The sequence below is a fragment of the Lontra canadensis genome, unplaced genomic scaffold (genome assembly GCF_010015895.1).
Source record: "Lontra canadensis isolate GAN:19392208 unplaced genomic scaffold, GSC_riverotter_1.0 scaffold10, whole genome shotgun sequence".
In the NCBI taxonomy this organism is placed as follows: Eukaryota; Metazoa; Chordata; class Mammalia; order Carnivora; family Mustelidae; genus Lontra; species Lontra canadensis.
In genome coordinates, this window is record NW_022631004.1 from 7,356,021 (window position 1) to 7,375,631 (window position 19,611).

The 19,611-nt window shown below is 34.8% G+C and overlaps 1 protein-coding gene and 1 pseudogene across 1 annotated transcript in view; one reads left to right on the forward strand and one right to left on the reverse strand.

Annotated features, from left to right (window-relative positions):
* Positions 1-19,611, forward strand: part of IQCM (IQ motif containing M) — a 405,622-nt gene that overhangs the window by 104,910 nt on the left and 281,101 nt on the right. The window lies entirely within an intron of this gene.
* On the reverse strand, positions 7,663-8,446 carry LOC116866566 (annotated as a pseudogene).

Here is a 19,611-nt window from a genome sequence, read left to right on the forward strand (position 1 = left end):
GTTGAATAGCAGTGGTGAGAGTGGACATCCATGCCGTGTTCCTGACCTTAGAGGAAAAGCTCTCAATTTTTCCCCACTGAGAATGATATCTGATGTGGGTTTTTCATAGATGGCTTTCATGATATTGAGGTATGTACCCTCCATGCCTACACTGTGAAGAGTTTTGATCAAGAAAGGATGCTGTACTTTGTCAAATGCTTTTTCAGCATCTCTTAGAAGTATCATATGGTTCTTGTTCTTTCCTTTGTTAATGTATTGTATCACATTGATTGATTTGCAGATGTTGAACCAACCTTGCAGCCCAGGAATGAATCCTACTTGGTCATGGTGAATAATCCTTTTAATTTGTTGGATCCTATTGGCTAGTATTCTGGTGAGAATTTTTGCATCTGTGTTCATTAAGCATATTGGTCTGTAATTCTTTTTGATGGGTTTTTTTTCTGGTTTAGGGATCAAGGTAATGCTGGCCTCATAAAATGAGTTTGGAAGTTTTCCTTCCATTTTTCCATTTTTTGGAACAATTTCAGGTGAATAGGTATTAATTCTTCTTTAAATGTTTGGTAGAATTCCCCTTGAAAGCCATCTGGCCCTGGGCTCTTGTTTTTTGGGACATTTTTGATGACTGCTTAAATATCCTTACTAGTTTTGGGTCTGTTCAGGTTTTCTATTTCTCTCTAGTTCAGTTTTGGGATGCATGCATTTCTTCAAGATTGTCAAATTTGCTGGTATATAGTTGCTCATGATATGTTCTTATAATTGTATTTCTTTGGTGTTGGTTGTGATCTCACCTCTTTCATTCAGGATTATATTAATTTGGGTCCTTTCTCTTTCCTTTTTGTTAAGTCTAGCCAGGGGTTTATCAATCTTATTAATTCTTTCAAAGAACAAACTCCTAGTTTTGTTGATTTGTTCTACTGCTGGTGTATAGTTGCTCATAATATATTCTTATAATTGTTTGTATTTCTTTGGTGTTTGTTGTGATCTCTCCTCTTTCATTCAGGATTATATTAATTTGGGTCCTTTCTCTTTCCTTTTTGTTAAGTCTGGCCAGGGGTTTATCAATCTTATTAATCCTTTTAAAGTACAAGCTCCTAGTTTCGTTGATTTGTTCTACTATTTCACTGATTTATGGTTTAATCTTTATTATTTCTCTTCTCCTGCTGGCTATAGGCTTTCTTTGCTTTTCTTTCTCCAGCTCCTTTAGGTGTAGGGTTTGGTTGTGTACTTGAGAATTTTCTTGTTTCTTGAGAAAGGCTTGTATTGCTATATACTTTCCTCTCAGGACCACCTTTGCTGTGACCCAAGGATTTTGAACAGTTGTGTTTTAATTTTCATTTGTTTCTGTGATTTTTTTTCAATTCTTCTTTAATTTCCTGGTTGACCCATTCATTCATTAGCCTCCATGTATTTGAGTTCTTTCCAACTTTCCTCCTGTGATTGAGTTCTAGTTTCAGAGCATTGTGGTCTGAAAATATGCAGGGAATGATCCCAGTCTTTTGACTGGTTGAGTCCTGGTTTGTGACCCAGGATGTGATCTATTCTGGGGGATGTTCCATGTGCACTAGAGAAGAATGTGTATTCTGTTGTTTTGAGATGGAATGTCCTAAATATAACTGTGATGTCCATCTGGTCCAGTGTGTCCTTTAAAGCCTTTATTTCCTTGTTGATCTGTTGCTTAGATGATCTGTCCATTTCAGTAAGAGGGGGCAGCTAAAATCCCCTACTGTTACTGTATTATTGTTGATATGTTTCTTTGATTTTGTTATTAATTGATTTATATAATTGGCTTCTCCCATGTTAGGGGCATAGATATTTATAATTGTTAGATTTTGTTGTTGGACTGAACCTTTAAGTATGATATAGTGTCCTTCCTCATCTCTTATTATAGTCTTGGCTTAAAATCTTATTTATCTGATGTAAGGAATGCCATCCCAGCTTTCTTTTGATGTCTGTTAGCATGGTAAATTGTTTTCCACCCCTCATTTAATATCTGGAGGTGTCTTTGGGTCTAACATGAGTTTCTTGTAGACAGCATATCCATGGGCCTTGTTTTTTTTTTATCTGTTCTGATATCCTGTGTCTTTTGATTGGGACATTTAGCCCATTTACATTCAGGGTAATTATTGGAAGTTATGAATTTAATGCTATTGTATTGCCTGCAAGGTGACTGTTACTGTATACTGTCTCTGTTCCTTTCTGGTCTGTTATTTTTAGGCTCTCTCTTTGCATAGAGGACCCCTTTCAATATTTCCTGTAGGGCTGGTTTGGTGTTTGCAAATTCTTTTAGGTTTTGTTTGTCCCAGAAGTTTTTTTATCTCTCCTTCTATATTCAATGACAGCCTAGCTGGATATAGTGTTCTTGGTGGCATATTTTTCTCGTTTAGTGCTCTGAATATATCATGCCAGTCTTTTCTGGCCTGCCAGGTCTCTATGGATAGCTCTGCTACCCAACTAATATTCCTACCATTGTATATTACAGACCTCTTGTTCTGAGCTGCTTCTAGGATTTTCTCCTTGTCACTGAGACTTGCAAGTTTTACTATTGGGTGATAGGGTGTGGACTATTTTTTTTTTTTTTAATTTTGAGGGGATTCTCTGTGCCTCCTTGATTTTGATGCTTGTTCCCTTTGCCAAATTAGGGAAATTCTCTCCTATAATTTGCTCCAATATACCTTCTGCCCCCATCTCTCTTTTTTCTTCTTCTGGGATCCCAGTTATTCTAATATTGTTTCGTTCTGGTATCACTTATCTCTCGACTTCTCCCCTTGTGGTCCAGTTGTTGCTTGTCTCTCTTTTTCTCAGCTTCTTTATTCTCCATCATTTGGTCTTCTTTATCACTAATTCTCTCTTCTGCCTCATTTATCCTAGCAGTAAGAGTCTCCATTTTTTATTGCACCTCATTAGTAGCTTTTTTTAATTTCAATGTGATTACATTTTAGTTCTTTTATTTCTCCAGAAAGCGATTTTATTTCTCCAGAAAGGGATTCTCTAATATCTTCCATGCTTTTTTGAGCCTGGCTAGCACCTTGATAATTGGCATTTTGATCTCTAGTTCTGACATCTTACAAATGTCTGTATTGATTAGGTCTGTCGCTTTTGGTACTGATGCTTGTTCTTTTTTATTGTGGTGAGTTTTTCCACCTGGTCATTTTACCCAGATAAGAATAGATAAATAAGAGAAGAAAATACTAGAAGGGTAAAAACCCCAGAAAAATATACGCTAACCAAATCAGAAGAGACCCAAAAGTGGGGGGAGTAGAAAGGGGGGGCAAATATATATATATATATACACACACACACACATATATGTGTATGTGTATGTATATTATGTGTATGTGTATATATGTGAATGTATGTATATGGATATATAAATAAATATATATATATATATATATATATATATATATATATATTAGACTGATGAATAGAACAGAGCCCTACACTTGATTTTGGGTGTATTTTGGCCTGTTAGAAGAAACTACCTCCCAAAATTTTAAAGAAAGTAAAACTTATGTATATATATACAAAAACAAGGGTAAACACGATGAAGGGATGGAATATGAATGTAAAGATGAAAATTAAAAAAGATTGTAAAGAAGGAATTGATTAGATAAGTTGGTTGAAAAAGAGAATAAAAAAGAGGAAAGAATGTGATCAGGCTGGAGACTAGAGCAAAGCCATGTGCTATATTTAGGGTATAGTTTGATCTATTAGAAGAAATTGTATCCCAAAATTTTAAAGAAAAAAAACCCCCGATATGTTTACAAAAAATAAGGTTAAATACAATGAAGGGATAAAATATGACTATAACAATGAAAATTTAAAAATATTTTTAAAAAGGTATTGATAAGATAAATAGTTAAAAAAGTTAAAGTTGGAAGGAGGAAAAATTAAAAAAATAGAATAAGAAAAAATTAAAATAAAAAAATTAACTTTGAAAGACTAAGAGATCATGGGAAAAAGCCATGAATTCTATATGTTGCTTTCCCCTAGCTCTGGAGTTCCACAGTTCTCATTGATTGGTAAACTTGGTCTTGGCTAAACGTTCTTGCTGATCTTCTGGGGGAGGGGCTTGTTGCAGTGAATCTCAAATATCTTTGTTGGAGGCGGAATTACGCCACTAAGTAATCTGCTCAGGTTTGCTCTCGGTAGCTTTTGTTCCCTGAACACTTTCCATAAAGATTTGAAGGACAGGAATGAAAATGGTGGCCTCCCAATCTCTGGCCTCTCATAGGAGCCAAGAGCCCAGGGCCCCACTCCTCAATGCGCCCCCAGAGAAAAGCAGTCAACCACTCCTGTCTCCCTGGTCTTTGGACACACTCTGTGCTCAACCAGCCGTTGACCTAACATTTCTATCTCTGGTGCACAGCCCCATTTGGAGTCTCCAAACCCGGCAGATTCCTGTAGCACATGCCTGTACTGCTCCTCCTGGAGGAGGAAGAAGGGGGGTCTCTCCAGATCTGCCACTGTGAGGTCCCTGCTGGAAAAGCCATGGCCCAACTGTGCCTTGGACTGTGGTTTCAGGTAACCCTGAGCTGACAGCACACTCCTTGTTTCCATCTCCCTAGTTGGCTTCCCGCTAGAGCTCTGCCACACTCAGGCATCCATGGTCTTTCTGTGACCCTGAGGATCCTGAGACCATACAGTCCCTGCGAGGGCTCCACCCTCTGCTTAGCATCTGGAGCAACATTCCTCAGTGGAGCAGACTTCTGAAAGTTCCGATTTTGTGCTCCACTGCTTTCTCACTTGCTGGGAGCTGGCCCTTCCTGCTGTGGTCTATCTTCCCATGGCTTCGGATTCACTTCTCTGCACATCCTACCTTCTGGAAAGTGGTCAATTTTCTGTTCGTAGAATTGCTCCTATTCTTCTCTTCTGTCTCTTGTTGAATTTGTAGGTGTTCAGAATGGCTTGATAATTATCTAGCTGAACTCCTAGCACCTGATGGTATTTTGGTCTCTGCGATCTTGCTTCTCCCCATACGCCTTTTTAAAGTCAATAATACTTTGTAGTTTTCTGCATCTTTTTTTAGATTTATTTCTATGCATTTGATGTGTTTGGTCCTATTTTAAATTTTATATCAGCCCCTTCTCCATTTTCTACAATATAGAAATACCGTGATCTTTCTTACATGTTCCTTACATCTTGTGGACATTATAAATTAGTATAACTTCTAGTAGTTTATCTTGTTTTTCTGTTGATCCTTTAGATTTTCTAAATGCACAATCATGTTGTCCTTGAATGATGGCAGTTTTTTGTTCTTTTCTTCCTATTTTAGACCTTTTCTATTTGTTTTACCTTATTGCTTTTGTTAACCCCCTCCTGCACAATGTAACACAAAAATGGTGAGCAGCTTTCTTTTCTCAATTCCTATCTCAGAAGGAATTATTATATATATTAGCCTGAGGTATAATGTATAGTATTTGTTAAAACCTCTCTATATTATTTTTAAAAGTTCTGTAGCTTAGCTAAGAGGTTTTATCATGAGTCAATGTTGAATTTTATCAGATGATTTTATTTTTATTTCTTAAGATGATTATATGATTTCTCACCTTTTTTCTCTTAGTGTAATGAATTATGCTTATCGATTTTTAGATGTTAAACAGTTCTTCAACCTTAGAACAAACCTAACTTGAATTTAACTTGCTGATATTGTGTTGAGCATTTTTAAATTTACATGGATTTTCCTTGTTTATAATGTTCTTGTCAGAATTTGGCAGTGAGGTAATGATATTATACAATAAGTTGGAAATGATTCCCTCTTTGTTTATCTGTCTGGAAAAGTTTGTAAAATTGTGGCATTTTTTTTTTCTTAAATGTTGGAGGAATATCTGTATTGATGCTACCTGGCCTGAAGATTTCTTTATATGGAATTTTAAAATCACAGATTAAATGTCTTTAATAAAATTAAGACTGATGAAACTATTTTCCTCTTTTGTCAGATTTCGTAAGTTATGTTTACAGAAATATGTCTAAATTGTCAAAAGTATTGTCATAAAGTTGTCCATAACAACATTTATACTGATGTCTCCTTTTTAATTTTCTATATTAATTATTTAGTTTTTTTCTCTCTACTACCTTCCCTTCCTTTTTCTCTTGGGTCATTTGTGCTGAAGGTCTGTCAACATTATTTATTAATTTTTTTTTTTTAAAGAAACAACTCTTAGCTTTTCTATTTCCTGAATTTCTATTAATCATTGTATTTTCCTGCTCTTCATGTTGGTCAGCTCTGAGTGAACATTTTCTTTGAGATACTAATAAATATTATTTGATTTTCCTTCAGCACTTACTCATTACTATGAACATTTTAAAAAAGATTTTATTTATTTATTTGTCAGGGAGAGAGAGAGAGAGAGAGAGCAAGGACATAAGCAAGGGGAGTGGCAGAGGGAGAGGGAGAAGCAAAGAGCCCAAAGTGGGACTCGATCCAAGGACTCTGTGGTCATGAAGTGAACCAAATGCAGACACTTAACTGACTGAGCCACCCATGTGTCCCACAATGAACATTTTCTAAATATTTTACATATGGTATTATTATTCTCAGTTACTGTGACAGAATCTTCTCTCAATACAAGGAATGAGTTTTAGGAGGACAGCACTTCCCTTTTAAAAAGAGCCAAGAGAAAGGTAGACATTTGTGAACTCGAAATATGTTTTATAAATAGCTTTTGTTCCCCTGTAAAGATAGCTTAAAATAAACAAAACCCTTGCCATTAGACTCATACTGTGTTGCAATCACTGGCTAAATGTTAGTTTTCTTTTTTTTTTCCTATTATAAAAATACATAGGACTGTATTAAAGAACAACTTGGAAAAAAAAAAGAAGAAAAATCTTGTCCATTAATGCCACTATCCTCTCACAGACATGCTCAACAAACTTTATTTCCTTCCAATTTTGTTCCTTTGCATCTTTTTAAAACTTAATGGTAATACTTAAATTTTTTTTCTAGCTAAGTCTAATATAATAGTTTTCTTTCATTAATTGGACATAAGCATCAATTTCATTTTCTCTCAACAATTAGAAGGGAATTCTCACACATGTACCAGTGCATCTAACTCTCCAGAGCTTCTTCACCTGCCTACTCCATCAGAGGTTATTCAGGTACTAGTTTGCTTGGGTTACTGTAACAAAATACCATAGACTGTGTGGCTAAAACAGCAGAAATATTTTCTTACAGTTCTGGAGGCTGAAAGCCTGAGATCAAGTGTCTGCATGTTCGGGTTCTGATGGCTTCAGACAACCACCTTCTGTCTGTTTTGTCATATGGACTTTTCTGAGAGCACACAGAAAGAGAGCTCTCTGGTTGAACTTAATGGGGGCACTATTCTCACCATGAGGGCCCCACCCTTGTGACCTCATCTAAACCTAATTGCCAAAGGCACTATTTCCAAATACTATCCCCTTAGGGGTAAGGACTTCAATATATGAATCTGGGGGGAACTCAATTCAGACCATAGCACTCAGTTTATCAGAAAAGGAAAAGCCATGTTCTTTGTTCCTCCCTTCTCACACTATGTGAAGCCAGCTGACGTTAGGAAGGAAGAGGGGTAGAGAGGAATTTTCAACTCATTGTAGAAGTGGAAAATAGTTATTTAAAAATAATAAATTCCTTTTTTTTTAACATCACAGATAAAATATTTTTGGTTACCATTAAATGTCTGAATTTTAAACAGATTCTTGGACTGGTGGCTCATATCTATCAGCTCATTCAACTGTAGCACTGTTATCATCCCCAGTAGTTTTTCCAGAATTACTGCCTTCACTGTAAGGCTCCATGAGCTTTCCCAAATCAAACTTGGGCTTCTTGAGCATTTTTACTTTTCTGACATCCTGGAGTGGAAAAATAGACTGAACAGTCTTCTCTGTGTCTTTTCTGATGCTGTCTGGAATCAATTTATTGACCATTGCTTTCAGGTCATTTGTCTACTCCTCTAAGGTAGATTTTCATCATCTTTTTCTGAATTTGGAGGTCCTGTTGGTGCTGAGTGTAAGAGGTCTTCTGAATCTCATTGTTAATTAGTTAGTTAGTTTGTTTTTGGTAAAACCAACATGAAATAGATGAAACAAAATTAATTGTTTTACATCAACATGAACTTCAGTCATGGTCTGCCATTTTCTGACCATCGAGCACATTTTGTTGTGGGTAAGATCCTTGCCATGGAAATCAGTCAGGTAGTTTTTGCCCTGAACGTCTTCAATAATTAGCTTGAATTTTCGAAATGCAGCTTCATCATTCCACAGATCAAGGGTCACTTCAAAAACATGACCCTTGAGGCCATCAGATGGGATTTGTGTTCCTTGAGTTCTTGTGAGTAGTGTTTTTCCAGTATTTCTTGTATTGACCATAGCTGGTGTTTTTCTATCATACATCTTTCTTAGAAAATGGATCAATGACTTTCTTCTTGGTTCCCTTTTTGCTGTCTTTCATAAGGAGCTTGTTCTTGCCCTAAATTAATAAATTCTAAATGTTCTAAATAGATTCTTTTTTTCAGGAATCCACTATATTATAACAGGTATAGAGGTATAGAAGTATAGAGGTATAGAGGGAGGGAGATGATGCTTGCCTTGTGTACATTTAGACTGTTGTTTCTTGCCTTTTTGATTCTGTGGTCATCTATCTCCCCCAGTTCTACTGTGATCATCAAGTACCTTCTCATACACATTTTCATTTATTGATGTAATGTCAGTTATTATTTTGTACCAAGGTGATTCCAAGAATTATTTGAAAAAGCTGAAACTTAAGATATTTAAAACATTTTTATTTTATTTTTTGCATTAGTGGCTTCTAAAAACATTAACTGAAGGATAGATTCTTATAATAAAATACTAGAATAAATTTGTTCTTAATATAATAATATAATTTGTATCATTCCTTATTGGTAATAAGTTTCTTTTTACATGTTGTGTCCTTGATTCTCATGGGATATTCAGGCATAGTTGATCTATTGTTTAGATGAAGAAACTAAATATTAAAAAGTTTGCAAGGAGCTCAAATCTCACAAGTATCAGGTTTCTGATTTCTAGTTCTTATACTATTTTACTGTATTGCTTTATATATGTTCATATTGTCTTATATGTATCTATGACTATTTTGTATCTATTATATCTATGACATACAAAATTGGGATGATTTCTTCAATTTTTTTTTTTTTTAAGTAAACACCACACCCAACATGGGGCTTGAACTCATGACCCCGAGATCAAGAGTTTCATGTTTCACTGAGTGAGCCAGCCAGGTTCCCCTAACATTGGATATTTTAAGACTATATTTCATGATAAAACAGAGTGATTCAATATAGGGTGGGCTTATGAGTATTTTGTAGTACATACAATGTTATGAACTAAAGGGTAGTGTCAATTTGTGTAATTTTTGAGTTTTTGTGATTTTGAGTTTGTGTGATTTTGAGTTTTTCCCATATAACCTAAATATGGTGTTTCTCACTATTGTATGTATTTTTAGAAGTACATTTTCAACCAGTCTTACAAGTTTATCAGTAATGTTACTACATCATTACAGTTTTAGAGAGTTAGCCTTTATGTTGAATTATAAATTATAAATTAGCTTGTATTGCTGTTTCAGTATGTAACAACATATTAGGAAAGATAGCTTTCTTACATTATTCTCCACTGTTCACCTTAATAGACATTTCATAAAATACAAGTGTTTTACTGCCTGAAAATGTACCTTGCCTCATCTTCTTTAGGAAAATCTAAAAAGTATTTTTAATGTGCCCAATTCTAATAATAAAAAATTTTCATGCTGGGAGAAATACATACAATGATATTAAAAGTGTTCAGCAAATCTCTAAGAGATGCTTGAGGAATGTGAAAAAGCTCCTTTCATTCCATTACAAGAATACTTGTGTCTTGAATCCAGGTATCTCTCTCTGTTTATTGTATGCTCTATCCAGAAAAGGAAAACCAACAGGGTTTAGTTAATTTCAGTTAAGCTAATTTCTGAAATTTCAAGAGATTAAATATATTGTCTATAAATATTGATGGTGACAGGAAGATACATTACATAGTGGATTACAGATATTTCTTATTCAAAATAATCTTGAAATATAACATTTAATGATCACAAGTAGGTAATTCATTTGTATATCTTGAAGCAAGATTGAAAGGGCATCTTTAGACCAATGATGTACAATAGAAATAAAATGTGAGACATACTTGTAATTTGAATTTTCTGGTAGCCACATTCAGTAAGAGAGACAGATGAAATAAATTTTAAACACATTCTTCTGATCCAAGAGCATGGAATGGTCTTCCATCTTTTTGTGTCTTCTTCAATTTCTTTCATGAGTGTTCTGTAGTTCCTCGAGTACAGATCCTTTACCTCTTTGGCTAGGTTTATTCCCAGGTATCTTATGGTTCTTGGTGCTATAGTAAATGGAATCGATTCTCTAATTTCCCTTTCTGTATTTTCATTGTTAGTGTATAAGAAAGCCACTGATTTCTGTACATTGACTTTGTATCCTGCCACATTACTGAATTGTTGTAGGAGTTCTAGTAGTTTGGGGGTGGAGTCTTTTGGGTTTTCCATATAAAGAATCATGTACTCTGCAAAGAGAGTGAGTTTGACTTCTTCATTGCCAATTTGGATACCTTTTATTTCTCTTTGTTGTCTGATTGCTGTTGCTAGGACTTCTAATACTATGTTGAACAAGAGTGGTGAGAGTGGGCATCCTTGTCGTGTTCCTGATCTCAACGGGAAGGCTGCAAGCTTTTTCCCATTGAGGATGATATTTGCGGGGGGTTTTTCATAGATAAATTTGATGAAGTTCAGGAATGTTCCCTCTATCCCTATACTTTGAAGCGTTTTAATCAGGAACGAATGCTGGATTTTGTCAAATGCTTTTTCTGCATCAATTGAGAGGACCATGTGGTTCTTCTCTCTTTTCTTATTAATTTGTTCTATCACATTGATTGATTTGCGAATGTTGAACCATCCTTGTAGCCCAGGAATGAATCCCACCTGGTCATGGTGGATAATCTTTTTAATGTGCTGTTGGATCCTGTTTGCTAGGATCTTGTTGAGAATCTTAGCATCCATATTCATCAGTGATATTGGTGTGAAATTCTCCTTTTTGGTAGGGTCTTTGCCTAGTTTGGGGATCAGGGTAATGCTGGCTTCATAGATAGAGTCTGGAAGTTTTCCTTCTGCTTCAATTTTTTGAAACAGCTTCGGGAGAATAGGTGTTATTTCTTCTTTGAAAGTTTGGTAGAATTCCCCAGGGAATCCGTCAGGTCCTGGGTTCTTGTTTTTTGGGAGGTTTTTGATCACTGCTTCAATCTCATTACTAGATATCGGTCTATTTAGGTTGTCGATTTCTTCCTGGTTCAATTTTGGGAGTTTACAGTTTTCCAGGAATGCATCCATTTCATCTAGGTTACTTAGCTTATTAAAAAAAAATTTTTAAACACATTTACTTTAATCTAATGTATATAAAATTTATCATTTATATGTAATCAATTTGAAAGATTATTAGTATATTTTATATTCCTTTTATTTTCTTATTGTCTTTGAAATCTGGTGTATGATTTAAAATATAGCACAGGTCAGTTCTTACTGGCCACATTTCAAATGCACATAGCCACACATTACTGCACTAAGAACACAGCCTTGGATTTTGGGTTCTAGTGGACATCAATCTCTCATGCTTGGCACGTAGAAAATGGACAATAAATGCTTGAAAAAAAGAAGAAAAAAGGTAGCAAAGATAGGTCACACAAGTTAGTAGTCTAATCAGACTATATATATCTACTTACTAGATGGATGATCTTGTAAGTATATTTAGCCTTTCCAAACTCAGTGTTCTTTTCGTAGAAATGAGATACTTGTATGTGCCTTTCAGTATTATTGTGAAAGAATTAAATGAGGGTAACAAAGGTAGAACACCTACTTGGTTTCCTTCCATCCCATTTTCCTTTGGAAATCTGAATTGTCATACATTAGATGACATAATCTATCCACTTCTTTTAGATCTTATAAACTGCCCCACCAAACATTACTTTTTTTTTCAGTTAAAGTGAATGGAAAGAGAGAAACTAGAATCAGAGTAGGAGGTTCTTGGCATCAAGATTATAGCTGAAGACAATTATGTTTAATTGCTTAGCATGCTGTGGAATTAATTGCCCATGATCTTATAATTATAAATATTTAATATTTAATTTATAAAACATCCTTTAAACATGCAAACCTACATTCATATGTGTGAACATTTTGGTAAATAAGCTTCAGTCTGATAGTTTAAAAAGTTAATGGCATAATCACTTCAGATCTTCTCATTTCCCTTCTGCTCAGACCTCACCCATGGCTCAGGAACTTGCAGTAACAAATAGAAGCATAATCTCTTCTTCCCTCCATTCACACATACACATACACATACATAATACAACACATATGCAGAGATGTGCAGAAAACATACATGTATGGTGAGGGGTTGGTTTCATGGGCATGTGACCCCGCTATCACGCAGAACTCCACCCTCAGAACAGAATCAGCTCTGCAGATTAATGCTCTGTGGTTGCCCTCTTGAACTTCTTAGGAACTTACCTTTAAATTTGTGGTTTTGTAAGTGAGTCTGATAGGATAATAGAATAAGCATGGGAAGCTTAAAATCTTAGTTCACAAGTGATCCCACCTCCTGTTTCCCTATGTGTCCTTCACCTCCAGGATGGAGTCTTGACCAGCCACTCCCATGTTCCAGCCTAGTGACTACAGATACCCTCTGTCCCATTTGTGTTTGTAGGTCAGGGAACATCTGGTGAATGAGTGCAGTCTGCATACCTGAGGATATGCCCTCACCCAGCAAGTGTTCCCATACTCAAGAGAGCATAACAATATATTGCAAATAAAAACCACTATGATAGACTGAGAGAAACTAATGAATAAATGAAAATCTCGTATGATGTGGTAGATAATTATAAAGTTAACCCTGTGTGAGCACTACACAGATCATTAAATAGAATATTGTCAGCAATATTCTATTTTATAGATATAGTTATAAATGTGAAATATAGTTATATCTATATCTGCAGTTATATCTACATTTTATAGATATAGTTATAAATGTGAAATGTGAAACAGAATATTGCTGACAATATTCTATTTTATAGATTTAGTTACCCCACCCCCACCTGATCTCTTCCTAATTGGAACACTTACTCACCCCTCAGTGTTAACCACCAGCTTTGGTTTTGTGATAACAATTTTCATGCTTTTCTCTCTAGTTTTACCACCCAGACTGATAATTCTTTGTGTTGATTTAAAACATTTATATAAATTAATTTGTACTGTGTATATTTCATATGCCCTGTTTTGCTCAATACTGTTTGCAAAAATTTCCCATGCTGTTACAGACTCCTGCAGCTTGTTCATTTTCACTAATGTATAGTATACCATTTTAGGACTATGTCATCTGATATTTAGTCTGCCTTGAAGAACATTTGAGTTGGTTTCACTTTAGGGCTATATTGGTACTATTATGTATGTCTCCTTTTGTGCATCTGCAAAGGGTTCCTAGGGTATATACCAAGGAGAGATTTTCTGGTTCATGGGTTATATATACCTTAAACTTCTCTATAATGCCTGTATTCCAAGGCTGGTAGTAATTCATGTTCACACTTGTCAGGAATGAACAGTCTTATTGTTATACATCCTCTTCAGCATTTGAAATTGTTAAAATTGTAAAATTTGTGCCAATCAGTTGGGATTCAGTGTTTAAAAACAGTTTTAAAAAAAGATTTATTTATTTATTGTAAGGAGAAACATAGATAGAGAAAGAAGGTGCACAAGCAGGAGGGGCAAGGAGAGGGGCAGAGAATCTCATTCAGACCCCGTGCTGTGCATGGAGTCCAACTGGGGGCTCTATCCCATGACCTAAGCCGAAATGAAGAGTTGGATGCCTAAGTGACTATACCACCCAGCTGCCCCACATATTTAAAAATATTTAAATACTGGGGCACCTGTGGTGAAGTTGGTTAAGGGTCTGATTCTTGGTTTCAGCTCAGGTTGTGGTCTCAGGGTCTTGGGATCAAGCCTGTGTGGAGGCTCCATGCTCAGCAGGGATTCTGCTCTCTCTCCTTTCCATTCCATTTGCCCCTCCCCTCCCTGTGTGTGCGTGCACACACACACACTCTCTCTCTCTCAAATAAATGAATGAATCTTTAAAATTTTTTTAAAAAATTTGCATTTCTCTGATTATTGATTAGATTGAACACTCTTACATATGCTTCTTGGCTCTTTGGATTTCCTTTTAAAGAAATCTTGTTTGATTACTTTTTTCCCATTTTTCTTTTGAGTTACTGCCTTTTTCTTATTGAGTTTTAAAAATTTCTCATTTAATTTCATAAACCGCATCTTTGTCAGTTGGGTGTGTTGAAAAAAATTTCTCTGTTTCCATGGTTTATCTTCATATTCTCTTTTATGGTGCCATGACAAATAGAAATTGAATTTATCAGTGTTGCCTTTATTACTATTTCCTTTTGTATCTTGTTTGTAAACTTCAGTGTAAAACTATTACTACCTAAAGTTCATTAAATTAATGTCCATTAATGTCTTCTAAATTATCATAGTTTTTATGTTTATATTTAGGTTGTAAGCTTCTTGAAGTGTATTTTTGTGCAAGGTGTGAGTCCAGTTTCATTCCTTCCCCATGCTCCCACCCTCCCCTGCCATAGTGACACTCAGTTGTCCTAGACATATTTATTGAAAAACTTCTCTTTACCCAGTGGTCCTCTGGCCCACCTCTTTCATAATCTAAATGTCTACATATGCACAGGTCTCTTGCTGTGTTTTATTCTGTTCCACTCATCTGTCTAGTCTTAGAAGAGTATCACATGCTTCTAATTACCATCTATTTATAATAAATCTTGTGTCTACTTTTCTAGCTGTTTGTGTCAGGAAGTCAATTCCCATAGCAGTTAATATTTCAAACATAGAAGACATATTTTCATTATATATAACTGTGACTCTTTCCCATGAACAGTAATGGAATGTATATATATCTATTTATTCTTTCTTCCTTGTCTCCTTTATCCACCACCCAATTTTATAAGATATATCTTCTTCTTAGTATATAGGTAAACATGATAATGATTTCACTCATGTGTGGAATTTAAGAAACAAAAGAAATGAGCAAAGGAGGAAAAAAAAAAGAGAAGGAGAGGCAAAAAATAGAAACAGACCCTTAACTATAGAGAACAAACTGATGGTTACCAGAGTGGAGGTTGGTGGGGACATGGCTTAAATAGATGATGAGGATTAAGGAGGACACTTGTTACGATGAACACTGGGTATTGTATGGAAGTGTTGAATTACTATATTGTACACTGATAATTAATATTACACTGTATGTTAACAGTATAAGAATTTAAATAAAAACTTAAAAAAAGAGTATGCAGGGTGAAGTAAAATGGTATTCATACTTTAAATATACCTATTTTTGTACAAAGTGATTTACTAATTCCAAATGAGACTTATTCCCTTTGACTATAAAAGATGTGGAAATCAGCTATGTAGGTCATTTACCAACTAACTTCTTTTCCTTCTCAAAATTTTGTTTAGTTACTTATTGATTGTGTCATCTAGGCTAGGATGAAATTCTTATGTCATGCTTATTTTTTATAGACATTTCTCTACTGGCTTCTAGCTTGCGGCTTTGCTTTTTATAGATATATTGTTCTTTTTGTCTGGCTATTCAAAGGATTTTTTTATTTCTGAATTCTTATAATATTTCTGAGCTATGTTTTGGTGAGCATTATGCTGTGACAATTTTTTCCCTGATATAAAGTATGTCCTTCAGTATGTTTTTAATATATTTTTATTCTATTACTATGTTTCCTTTCTTCTTTTGCCTGTTTCCTATGTCTATCATTTTTCTTATAATCCTTTTAAACTTTCTTTTTTATATTTCATGTTCACTTTTATCAGTTCTATTTTCAGTGTTCCATACTCTGTCTTCATTTCTCCAAATGATTTAATTTTTTCCCTTTATTTCTTTTTGGGCTCCATCAACTCAAGCAATGATCTCTATTGTGTCTCCAAATCTTTCTTCAGCTTTTATATCCCTTTTTTGAGTATTCTTTAAATAGAAGTAATTATCTTTTTTCCTCTAAAACCTTTCTTAGGCAGTATGTTTGGTCAAAATGTTTCTCTTAGTTGTGGCAATATTATTCACCTTTTTTTCCCCTCTGGCAACACTTTTCTCATGGTATTCATGTGTTATTTTTAAAAATACCTTTTCCATCTTATTTGTTTCTGCAGTATTTTTATGTATATTTTAAGCTAGATGATGATGATGATATTTTTATATATATTTTATGCTAGATGATGATGATGATGATAGATGATGATGATGATGACGATGACGATGACTCACTTTGAGGGTGCATTCTTCCTGGAGCAGCCATTTGTAGGAGGTTGCAGATAGGAGTGGCCAGAGCAGTGTTCTAGGTTAATGGAAAATACCTTTAATGATACAGATCTGTGGTGTGCATGAGTTCTTTTAGCCTTTGCTTCTCCTCAGCTATTTTATTTGTACTCTGAAGGACAGCTCACATTGCTGAATTTCTTCCGTTACCCTCATTTCAACTGGAGGTTGAGTACTGAAAATCTGCTTCATCAATGTATTTTCTCATCTGTCAGTCCCACCTTCCCAACTTCTTAAGACTTAAAAGTGTTAATGTCCTGAAAATATGGTTCAGAGCACTTCTGCTGTCAGAATAAACACCTTATTTTCATTTTTCCCCCTAAAGGGATTTGCTCCCCAAGATGTGGCTACTTATATTCGAGAACTATTCTCTGCATTACCTGAGATTGGCAACTGCGGTGTCTTTAATTTCCTCTTGCACTTCCATGTAATTTTCATCTGTATTTGGAGTTTCTCTCTTAATGTGCTTCTGGGTTTTAGATGGCATCTGATTTCATCAAAGGGATTTTTTTTATGTTTAATTTTAATTATTGGCTTTGGACTATTTCCAAGAGTAGAAGGGGCCATGATTATATTTTTCTCCACAATTTGTAAACCAGAAGGCATGATACTATTTTGAGGAACTCAAGCAAATGACAGCAAGGAAGCCTCCCTGAGAGAATTATAATCCATACATTAATCTTTAACACAAAATAAATTATTACTGTACTTTTATGTTAAATGATAGTCTAATAACTTCCTCAAAGTTACTGATAAAATGTTAAATGTACAATTACATTTTTGTAGAGTTCATTAGTTTGTTAGGGTTGCTGTAACAAGTTACCCCAACCAAATGACTTAAACTAACAGTAATTTATTGTCTCACAGTTCTGGAGGCCAGAAATCTGAAACCAAGGTATTGGTAGGGTCATGCTTCCTCTGAAGTCTTTCTTTTATTATCCAGTTTGTGATATCCCTAGGTGCTACTTGTCCTGTGGCAGCATAGTACCAGTCTTTGTCTCTGATTTTATATTGATGTCTTCTGTATGTCTCTGTGCTTTTCCTTTTCTTTTAAGGATATGAGTCATACTGGATTAAGGGCCCACTCTACTTCAATATGACCTCATCTTAATCTAACTAATTATATCTGCAATGACCTTTGTTTCCAAAAAACAGTCATATTCTGAGATACAGGGGTTTAGAATTCAACATATCTTTTTGGGGGACACAATTCAATGTAGAGCATAGTGGGTAGTATCTTTTGGTAGATAATAGATAAGCTTATTGTTCTAACACTATTTTTTAATAGATAAACAATGTTGTCATGAAACAACTCTAAAATATTCTTAAAAAACACAAATATTGTGTATTTTATGACAGTTATATTGAACCATTGAGACATATTGATTTCCTTATTTTAATACCATGTTTACATTTGTATCATTTCTAAATTGAGAAAAAGGTGTTTGAAGACCTGCCAGTGATTAATATCATAGATGTAAATATAGTCCAATGTTACTTAGTTATCTACTCATGGGCAGATAAATATGTATATAAGACTGTAAAATATGTTACCATGTAGCCAAGGAAATGTGGACATTGGAATGGCCCTTTTTTTTAGTTTATGGATAAATGTGATCTATTAAACTTTGATTTTAATAATTTGACAATTCTGATGAGGCACTTATTTCAGTTAATGGGAGGAAGAGATATTATTTGGATAAATTGCCCCTTTTGAAATAATAAAATATGTTAGTGAAGTTTTGTTTTGAAAACTATATTAAAAAGTCACTGAAGAACTAAAAAGACAGTGGGGGAATGTTCCAGGCCAGTTTTTCTTTGACCATCTAAAACTAGAGTGGGAAGCAGAATATTGGAATGCCAAACCTGTTTATGCCATGAAGGCATTGTTGTTGCTGCACAGTTGGGAAAAGCAAGCATGTGGATAAGGAGGACAGTGTCGAGGCTTAGAATCTGTCTCTGCTGGAGATTTTTATACAAAAATCTCCCCACATTAAGCCAGGGTAAGAGCAAATTAGAATGAAACCCATTCCTTTTCCATCAATTACAGGAACTGTTTTTTGTTTTTCTTTGTTTTGGCTTTTTTAAAGTTGCCTCATTGCTAAACAGAAAAGAAAAACGTGAAAGAAAGTTTTCTGATTTGTGGCCACAGGGTCTTGCATGGATTTATGCCTCATGTAGACACAGTCTACTTTAGTGAGGAATCTTCAAGTTATGACTTAGTTTAAGTTGATTTCCAACTGGCTAGTGGTAGAAGGAAATGCAAAACCGTACTGATTAAGTGGAACTTAAATTATTTTTTTTTAAGGACAAAGACCATGCCCTTACAAATCAGTCAATGAGTCTATAATAGCTAATCACACGAGAAAACAGTAGAAAAGGTAGAAGAACCAATTGAAGAAAAAGACAATAGCAAGAGATCATTCAGATTCAGATATTGGATTTAACAGATTCAGATACTAAAACAGTTATACCAGTGTGTTTAAAAGGAATAAATGAGAAGTTGAAGATATTTGTAGAGAATAAGAAGTTATAAAAAGTGACATAAATTTGGAATTGGAAGATCAGAAATTCTAGAAAAGAGATACACAATGACTGTATTGTCAGTGAACATATTTGGTAGCATGTTGGATGCAGCAGAAGAGATAGCTAGTGAAATGACAGAAATGTTAGAAGAAATTACCCAGAATTCAGTACAGAAAGACAAGTAGCAAAATACAGAAGGGAAGGCAAGAGTGATACCATGAAAATACTGTGAAGAGATCTAATATACCTGTGTTCAGGGTCCAAGAAGGAGTGCATATTACCTCTTAGGAATATGGTAAAGGCAACAGCTAAAGGGATATAGTGGCTGAAATTATTTCAGAACTGTTGGAAGACACCAATCCTCAGATTTAAGAAGCTTAATAAATCCTAAATTGGATAGATAAAAGGAAATATACACTTTGAAACCATACCGAAGATAAAGGAAACCAAACAAAAAGAAATTGCTTTAAAAAGCCAGTCAGAAAGAAAAAAAGAGAAAAGGAAAAGAGAGAAACCAATTATTTCCATAGAAAGAGCAGTAAGATAACTGATTACTCAACAATGACAATGAAAGCCTGAAGATAGTAGAATAATAACCTCAGTGTGCTTACAGCCATGCCTGTGAGTCTAAAAGTCTATAGGCATAGTAAAT